A 9,611-nucleotide genomic window follows, 5' to 3' on the forward strand; every position below is an offset into this window, starting at 1 on the left:
TCATCAGCACCACGACAATTCCAAGCACACCCGTGTTATTCTCCACGCCAAACACGCCCTCCCTGGGACTACAAGACGGCCACGCCCAACAGCGGAGCCCCTCCTCCTACGCCTGAAGAAGCAGGTGGGCGGAGGTGACACCGCCATAGTGAAACTGTCTATCAAACGCGATGACATCACGAGCGGAGGTGGGCGTGGCTAGTGGTATGTGTGAGGAACGTGTCATGTGGGATGTCGTCATTCCCCTGAGGGCATGGAGAGGTTGTGGTGAGGCTGTGATACTGGTTGCTGTGTCCTAGTGATAAGGAGGTGACGTCACCGTGATGGAAGAGTTCACGGTTTTGTTGTGACTAGAATAGAGGGCATAGTGTAAGCTGCTATGGGAGAATAGGCTGAAAATACAGCTAGTGATGCTGACATTAATACCTAACAACACCATCACTGAGGCATTTGGTACAAGCTCACACTATGTGGGTAAAGTTGTATGGTCAGGCCGGTCATTGTATTTAGATGGGCAATGTCCCTTATCTAATGCCATGTATGGGGCTTGTGGTGTACACACGGCACAGTATGTCAGCCTCAGTTACCAGGGAAACCCGGCGCTCCTGGCTTCCCCTGCGTGTGCCAGGTCTCTTCAGTCCAATAACTCCCTGGCTCCAGGTGGCTTATTGTTTCTGCTCATGTGCGATGTAGCTTGGAGCTCGGCTCTGCGGCGTCACTACGCACACAGCCAGGAATAATCTAACTCCACCACTTGGAGCTCGCGGAACACTAAATGCATGGACTCCGGACCGTGCATGCACAAGGAGCCGTGTGTTGCTCCAAGGTAGAAGAGACACCCCCCAGAGTGACGTTATGATGCCAGAACACGCCCAGAGACACAACCCGCTCACCTCCCTGAGCCTGTGATGGGTACTGGAGATGTGGTCCGCGGCTCTGGGCGGTGCCCCCCCAAGTGGGGTCCTTCTGAACTGGCCAGAGCCACGGCCCACCTTTTAGACCATTTGTTGGGGAGCCCTGATGTAACGTACATTATCCAGTCAATGAATCAGGATTAACATCTCCGTTAGGATGACTGTGCAAGGTAAGTATGTGCCATAATCAGTAAGGATGCTGTGCATATTGTCTGATTATGGCAGAAGCTCACCAACCAGTGCTATTCTGCTTCAATAGATAAAATTGTAATACAGCAGCAAATTCACCTGAAATCCAGAATTTCCATCCAAAATATTTTTTCTGCCCTTAGTCCTCAGTGATAGTTGGCATTATTCCATTTACTTCACCTGAGCCCATCCTGAACTCCAGGCTGTGACTGGACAGGGAAAGGAGAAGCATTATAGTGTGGGAATTATGAAATTTGACACTCACCTATACTATACTGGTCCTGTGGATCAAAAGTATTGAACCAGGTACAGTCATTCTGAGAAAAAGGCTAGGTACAGGCATGTGAAAAAGAAAGTACAGTTACTTTTAATTTATTTTTTTTTATTTCTTAACAGCAAATACAAAGGTAAGAATGACAATAAAACAATTGTAAATACAAAGTCAGCCAGAGACAAAACGCAGAAACAGGAATACGTATAAAAGGCCAATTGAATGCCGTGAACCCTTAGTGTGCGTGTGTGTGTATATATATATTTTAAATCATATTCTTACGTCTTCTTATATATAACGACACACTAAAAAAAATCATCTTCTCCTTGACAGGTCTTAAAATTAGGCAAATACAACCGCCGGTGAACAACACCGGATGGCATATTGCATTGTGTCATTATATACTTAATTTTGTATTACACTTGAGTCAACGTGCAGATTCACGGGTTGTGTTAACACAATGCCAAGGAGGAAAGGCACCAGCAATGATCTTAGAGAGGCAATTGTTGCTGTCATCAATATGGGAAGGGTTATATGTCTATTTCCAAACAATAATATGTCTGTCATTTTTTCACTTAGAAAGTGGAAAACATTCAAGACAGTTGTCAATATTCCCAGGAGCAGATGTCCAGCAAATCCACCCCAAGATTTGACCCAGCAATGCTATGAGAAGTTGCAAAAAACCCAAGAGCTGCACCTCAGACTCTATAGGCCTCCGCTTGTTAAAGTTCATGACAGTACAATCAGAAAAAAGCTCAACAAGAATGGCTTGTTTAGAAGGATTGCCAGGAAAAAGCATTTTCCCTAAAAGAAAATAGCAGCATATGGCCTATGTTTGTAAATTTATATCTGAACAAACCACAAGACTCCTGTGGTGATGTTTGGTGATAATTAATAGCGCCATTGGTGAAAAGCAAACACTGGCTATCAGTGCAAACATTACATACCAAATGTCAGACACACTTGTGGTAGAGTGTTTATGTGGGCTTGTTTTGCAGTCACAGGACCTGGGAACCTAAGGCTAGGTACACATGTGCAATTGTTCTTGACCGATAATCTGCTCAGGGCCGATATCGCATGGGAATCTTCCGTTTGTACAGCGCTCGTCGTCCATCGTCTAAATTACCATCCTGGCGGATCCACGGAGAACAAATGATTGTACAAGAAGTGAAGTGGGAGAGAGCGTAGGGGGGTGTCGCTCCATCGTTCTCCCCTCTCCATAGAGCAGAACGGTGCTATATGTACAGCTCTTGTTCATGCATCATGCAGTTGTTAGTCATTGGAAAGGATTGTGAAAGATCCTTTCCAACATATTACACAGCACTGTACAATAAATTGGGGTTGCAAATGACAGATACAGACAGTGACACATAAAGAGGCGAGGACCCTGCCCAAGGAGCTTACAATCTAAGAGTAGCTTGTAAACTTTCCGATTTGAAGGTGCCTGTAAAGACTTCTGATGAATGATTTGCTTGTGCACAAATGAAGATCTTACCAAGGAATGCAGCAAAGTGTGTGCCAAGGAGCTGGAAAAACAAGGGGGACCAAACCATGTGGTTGGAGTAGAATCTCACTGGCAGTGAACAGAACATTGTTTTTTGGTACTGGTGGGGTTGGCACTGCTAGTTTCTTGTTTGTATACTCATCTCCCCTGCCCAGTATGCCTTGAATAGCTAATGTTAGGAATGAAGTCAGAATTTTGCGTTGCAAAAGAGTAAGTTGCAATCTTATTAATCCTTTCAAACAGCAAATGTGTTGTTGGATATATAGAGTACTGGAAAATGTGCCTGCATGGTAACACTATTTACACAACACTTTTATTCATATTTTCATGTTTCCTATTTAAAACTTCAATGTACCTGTAAATTTTGGCCTCATATCTTGCTCAGGAGCACATTGTACCTGGAAATATGTGGATGTATGATATAGCAGTGCCCCAACATTTCCCAAACCCAGCACAACATGTCCCATACCTAGTTTGACAGCACATTGCATATTGATAATTGCTGTCAACATTCGATACACAAAGCAATGGAGTGTCCTTGGAGATCTCTTTCACAAACATACAAGTGTTTATGCTCAGCCAAGCAACACAATATCTCTAAGAATACCAGTGGTGTCCCTGGAAATATTTCTCCATTCCCTTACTTAGCAATGCCAATACATATACCACGCTCACCTATTACCCCTGGTACCTTACCAGAATGTCCCTGGAAATCTCATTCTACCTCTGGCTGAGCAGTGCAATGTTTTTGAAAATAGATACAGTGCTTAGGTAGTCTCGTGATCCACTTACCAGAAATCACAGCTAGATCCTGCTCTTCATAACACCTCACTACACTACTGCATTTGAGCAACACACCCTGGTTTAAAGCCCCATATAGATGCTAAATAATTGTCATCCAAAATGTACCTTAGAGATTGTTTCAGGTGACAATAAGTCTTCTGTTCTATGCAGATTGGAGGGGGAAGCAGGAATTGCATCCTCCCCATGGTAAAACAAGATTAGCTGTGCAAAAAGAGGCCTTATGCAGGCTTTTGGACCAGAAGGGGTAAAAATGGTCTCAGTTTCAGGGCTGCTACCTTCTCTTCTAACCTAAATCATGCTGTGAAATTAACTGCATGGGATGAATATACAGTTAGATCCATAAATATTTGGACAGAGACAACTTTTTTTCTATTTTTGGTTCTGTACATTACCACAATTTTAAATGAAATAAGTCTGCATTTGAACTGCAGACTTTCAGCTTTAATTCAGTGGGTTGAACAAAAATGTATAAAAATGTGAGGAAATAAAGCCTTTTTTTTTTTTTTAACACAATGACTTCATTTCAGGGGCCCAAAAGTAATTGGACTGGCAATGACAGTCTGTAGACTTGAACTCATGGACATCACCAGATGCTGGGTTTCCTCCTTTTTAATGCTCTGCCAGGCCTTTACTGCAGCGGCTTTCAGTTGGTGTTTGTTTGTGGGCCCTTCTGTCCCAAGTTTTGTCTTCAACAAGTAAAATGCATGCTCAATTCGGTTCAGATCAGGTGACTGACTTGGCCATTCAAGAATTTTCCACTGGCAGCCATGCACCCAAGCCATCACATTGCCTCCGCCATGTTTTACAGATGATGTGGTATGCTTTGGATCATGAGCTGTTCCACGCCTTCTCCATACTTTTTTCTTGCCGTCATTCTGGTAAAGGTTGATCTTGGTTTCATCTGTCCAAAGAATGTTTTTCCAAAACTGTGGAGGCTTTTTTAGATGTTTTTGAGCAAAGTCCATACTAGCCTTTCTATTCTTGAGGCTTATGGGTGGCTTGCACCTTGCAGTGCACCCTCTGTATTTACTTTCATGCAGTCTTCTCTTTATGGTAGACTTGGATATCGATACGCCTACTTCCTGGAGAGTGTTGTTCACTTGGTTGGCTGTTGTGAAGGGGTTTCTCTTCAGCATGGAAATATTTCTGCAATCATCCACCACTACTTTGCCACTCCTAATATTGTAGCAATTTCTCAGATGTGTTTTTCCTGTTTTTGCAGCTTATGGATGGCTTGTTTTACCTGCATGGAGAGCTTCTTTGACCGCATGTTGTCTGTTCACAGCAAAATCTTTCACATAAAAGTGCACACACACACCCCAATCAACTCCAGGCCTTTTATCTGCTTAATTGATAATGACATAACGAAGAAATGGCCCACACCAGCTAATGAAATAGCCTTTGAGTCAATTGTCCAATTACTTTTGAGCCCCTGAAATGAAGTTAATGTGAAAAAAAAAAAAAAAAAGGCTTTTAGTTCCTCACATTTTTATGCAATCTTTTTGTTCAACCCACTGAATTAAAGCTGAAAGTCTGCAGTTCAACTGGATCTGAGTTGTTTCATTTAAAATTAATTGTGGTAATGTACAGAACCAAAATTAGAAAAAAAGTTGTCTCTGTCCAAATATTTATGGACCTAACTGTAAATACAATTTACACATTAAGGAAAACTTAAAGTTAAATGAGGACATTTACTATTTGCTTACAGTTTTGCTTTTAAGTGACCTGGATATTGGTAAAACGTAATGCAGAAATATATGCTAAGTATGTAGGTGTTCCAGATTCTCCACATACTGCTTGATATATACAGTATAAGCATGACATACATTATTAAGATGGATGAAGATTGCATTGTTAGACATGAACATAATTTGCTTAAGGAATGTTTTTTCACTTCCAGTTTAACTGGAAATCCCCCTGCCTGCTTGTGATATTTCCTGCTAACATTGAAAGCCAAAAATTGAAAAAGGCAAACTCTCAAAGCAAATGTGTTTATGGTTTAGTATTATTATCTTTGGAACTGAACTTTACAAACTAAAAACACTCACTCTTTTGTGGCTGTGCCTGTCTGTAGCTGCACAGCTATCTGACCTCATCTCCTGTCTTCTAGTTTCCTGTTAACAGAAAGTGATCAGACAATTGTCCACCATTTACTGTTCACGTCCAAGATCACCCAGGTCTCTTATATTAGTTTATCTTCTCCAGTCTTCCAGAGCTAGAAAAAATTCAGGCCAATTGTGTAATGGTAGTTGGTGCCCAACAGGTTCGATTATATAAGGGGAAGGAGGGTGTGAGGTATGTTATTCAGTGAGCCTGATTTATTAAAGCTCTCCAGTGCTGGAAAGGATACACTTCATTCATCAGTGAAGCTGGGTGATCACGCAAACCTGTAATTAAGTTTAAAGTAATTTGCTATTTGTTAGCAAATGTTTTCAATCCTAGATCCATTCCAGGTTTTCTAGATCACCTAGGTACACTGTTGAAAGTGTATCCTCTCCAGCCTTGGAGAGCCTAAATAAACTAGGCCCAGTGTGGTTGTGGACTGATGGGGAAATGTTAGAATATGTATATGCTGCACACAGGTAGCGGTGTTAGTTACATTAAACGCTGCAGGCGGAGTTGAGGATATTTTCAAAGACTTGGAGGCTTTAGTCCTCTGGAGCTATCCAAGGAAGAGTTAGGTACCTGTGCAATGTTAAAAGTTAGAGAAGCTTTTAAACTATGGAGCTGTGGGAGGCTGATCCCATAGATGTAAAAGGGACTGGAGTTCTGGATGTTAGTTTGGAGCAAAGATTCTCAGTCTTTCTTGCTTATATTTGGAAGACATGTGTTCTATTTCCCCCTCTCCACTGACAAAAACATTATTTAAAGGTAGAGAAGTAGCCTGATTTCAACAGGTCTGATTCATTTTAGATACACTAAACAATAAAGCCACTGCATAGCTTGGAGCTTAATACGCTTCTTTAGACCATGTGTATAAATCCTAATGTCAATATACAGCTTAACTTAATGGCTGATTCTGTCAGTGATTAAATATCAATGTCAGTTTGTCCTAACATTTAGCAGCCATCCACTGACTGCTAATCCTTCCAAATAGTTCCTTGAAAATTATAATTAATGTTATTTTTTAAGAGTCTAAGCCACCAAGTGTTGTAAAAAAAAAGTGTCAACTACCTGATTTTAAAGCTAATTCAAAGCAAACGCATTGGTGTTTTCAACCAGAAGTCTTTAATGCACAGCTCATTTCTACACCCAGACTTTTTCTTTATTTTTATTTTTTTAGAATTCATGAAATTCTTCATTACATTGTATTCTACTGCAAATTTGTTTCATCCAAGAAACGTCCTAAATAGCTGCATTCAAGGTGTAAAAAAATACTTGTAAATAAATTTAGAAAATTTATTTACCTTACTCCTGTCTTCCACCAGCAGAAGGGTGACTTTATTTCCAGGACAGAGTTCCAAGACATAAGAAGCCCCCCACAAAAGTTTCTTTTAGAAATCCACCAAAACTATTACAGAGGACTTTGCATGTGTTGTAACTTTGTCTTTAAATTGGACATACTGTATATGAATAGGGGTTATTTCTGTGCATTCTCTGGGATAGTAAGCAAGGGGTTGAGCAGGTGAAACAGGGAAAGTGATGCCACAATCCAGTCTACTGAAATTTTATTGAGCTTCCTAGTGCACGAATGATCGTGCTCTCTGTCGCTCTCTCTCTCCCATTGTTTTAGTGCAATTACAAAGAATTGCTCTTCCATAAGACATTAATACACGTTAAACATTACCATGCTATGATAAGATTATTTACATTAAGGTTATCTCTTTTACATGTACAGTCAATGTAAAGCAGCTTTGAAAAGTCTCATGACTGCAATAATGGTTGTTCTTACGTCTGAAAAAAAAGGTGTCACTAACATGATACGTTTACAAAGACAGGAACACTTCACATGGTGAGGCAATCCACAAGGAAACTATAAAACTCCAGGGAACCAACATGTATTATCCAATTTACCAAGAATGCAGGCATCTGCACAGCCTGCTAACTCTGTGAACTTTTAATATTTGAAATCTTTATAGGACTGAATCCAACTTAGTTTCACTAAGTTTGACACAGATTTATATTATTAAATTATTTGATATATGAGATGGCATGGAGAGGATTTTGTTGCATTTCAAAGCTAAAACTCTAGTAGCACACTTTTCTACATTCAAAATCAACAACAAAAAAAGATACCAGTTACAATGCACCGCACAGTATGCATGTGGTCAGGATGCTAATATTTACTTTGTCAGCAGGTCTGTTTTCAAAGTGGGCACTCAAAAAGTAAAAGTCTGCTATGGTACAGAGAACATCTAAAAATAATAATTGTGTCTACACATTACCCTGAAAATGTTAGTCAGACTTGAAAAACCAAACACCCCCCCCCCCCCAACATCTTCCTCCTACATCCCTCTATCTGGCCATTGGCACCCCAAACAGGCACACATCATCACAAGAGTCCAGAACTGACACAATTGTGGCAATGGATCAGTGGTCACCCACAACCTGGAAACACAAATGTGTATGGGAAGCTAGAAGCAGGTGGGAGGGAGGTGTGGTGAAAACTCATGATAGGGGCTTTAGCTCTATATTGTTTGAAGAAGGGGAGGATAATTATGTTAGTTGAAATAGCTTTGTAGTTATTAAATCTAGCTAAACAATTAGTATCAATTTGGGCTGGTCCTTTATAAGCATATTAAATTACAGTATAAGCTTAAACTACAATAATTTTAGGACAAATTGTGTAGAATTTGGTGCAAACGCTCATAATAGCACAGAACAGAGACACTTTTTTTAAACAGCAGCATTTTTGTAGATTTCAATGTTTTTTTAGTTATTCACATGAGTGTACATTTAGGAACTTTTGTTGGTATCCCTACAAGAAAGAGAAAATGACAATGTTGTGCATTAGGTGATTAGCTTTATAGGTAAATATAGGTCTAAACATCATGTGTAAATTTATATACACAATAAAGTGATCATGTCCTTTTGCTATTCAGTTAGGTATGTGTTATGTCATAAATGAACATGTCCACCCATCAATTATAAAAGTATTTATATACATATGTACCAAATATACCAAACAGAATACTCCTTTGTGCTCTGGCATTAAATTAAGTGTTGAAAAAACTTTCAATGCGTCCCATTGAGCAGAGAAATTATTACTGGAAAATGTCATTATTTGCTGCATTCCTTTTAAGATTTTCACACTATTGTATGGAATGACATTGCTGTATGTCAAAGCAATTACTGGTTACCATATAATACATTTTCATTTTTTAGAGGTTTGTTTAACTGTTTGAGGCCTTACAGCTAGTGGCACTATGGAAATCCACCATCTAGGTATCCCACATTTATTGGATCAGGAGCAATTACATCAGAAGATTAGAAGAACCAAACAATACACAAATACAGAGTGCCGTTTCTTTATTATTGGATTCTATTTTGGAGAAACTAATGGGATGCATGAAGCTTTATGGCCCACAGGTCCTCTTTTGTGACATGAAAGTTGATACAATGACTAGTGTCTTGACTAGAGATATCAGCCAGGGAAAGAATGGGGTCTAGAGACGAGACTAATCAAAAGAACTGCATTTACTCACATACCTATATGCAATGGTCACCTTGCACCTTAGAGAAGACTGCATGATAAGGGATAACTATTCAGTGCAATGATGATAGCTCTTGGTAATTAAGTGGAAAGGAATGTTAGCATTTTTCATTTAAAGAAAAATTAAGTTTCAATGTTATTGCACACACTGACTAGACTGGACTTTTGTGCATTGCAACTTTGGCCCAAATTCATCAAGCAGAATCGGACGCTCGCGCATTCGTATTCGCGATCCGAAATCGTACGCCGTCGCGCAATTCAGCAACTGAATAAGCT

The sequence above is a fragment of the Pyxicephalus adspersus genome, chromosome 3 (assembly GCF_032062135.1).
Source record: "Pyxicephalus adspersus chromosome 3, UCB_Pads_2.0, whole genome shotgun sequence".
Classification (NCBI taxonomy): Eukaryota; Metazoa; Chordata; class Amphibia; order Anura; family Pyxicephalidae; genus Pyxicephalus; species Pyxicephalus adspersus.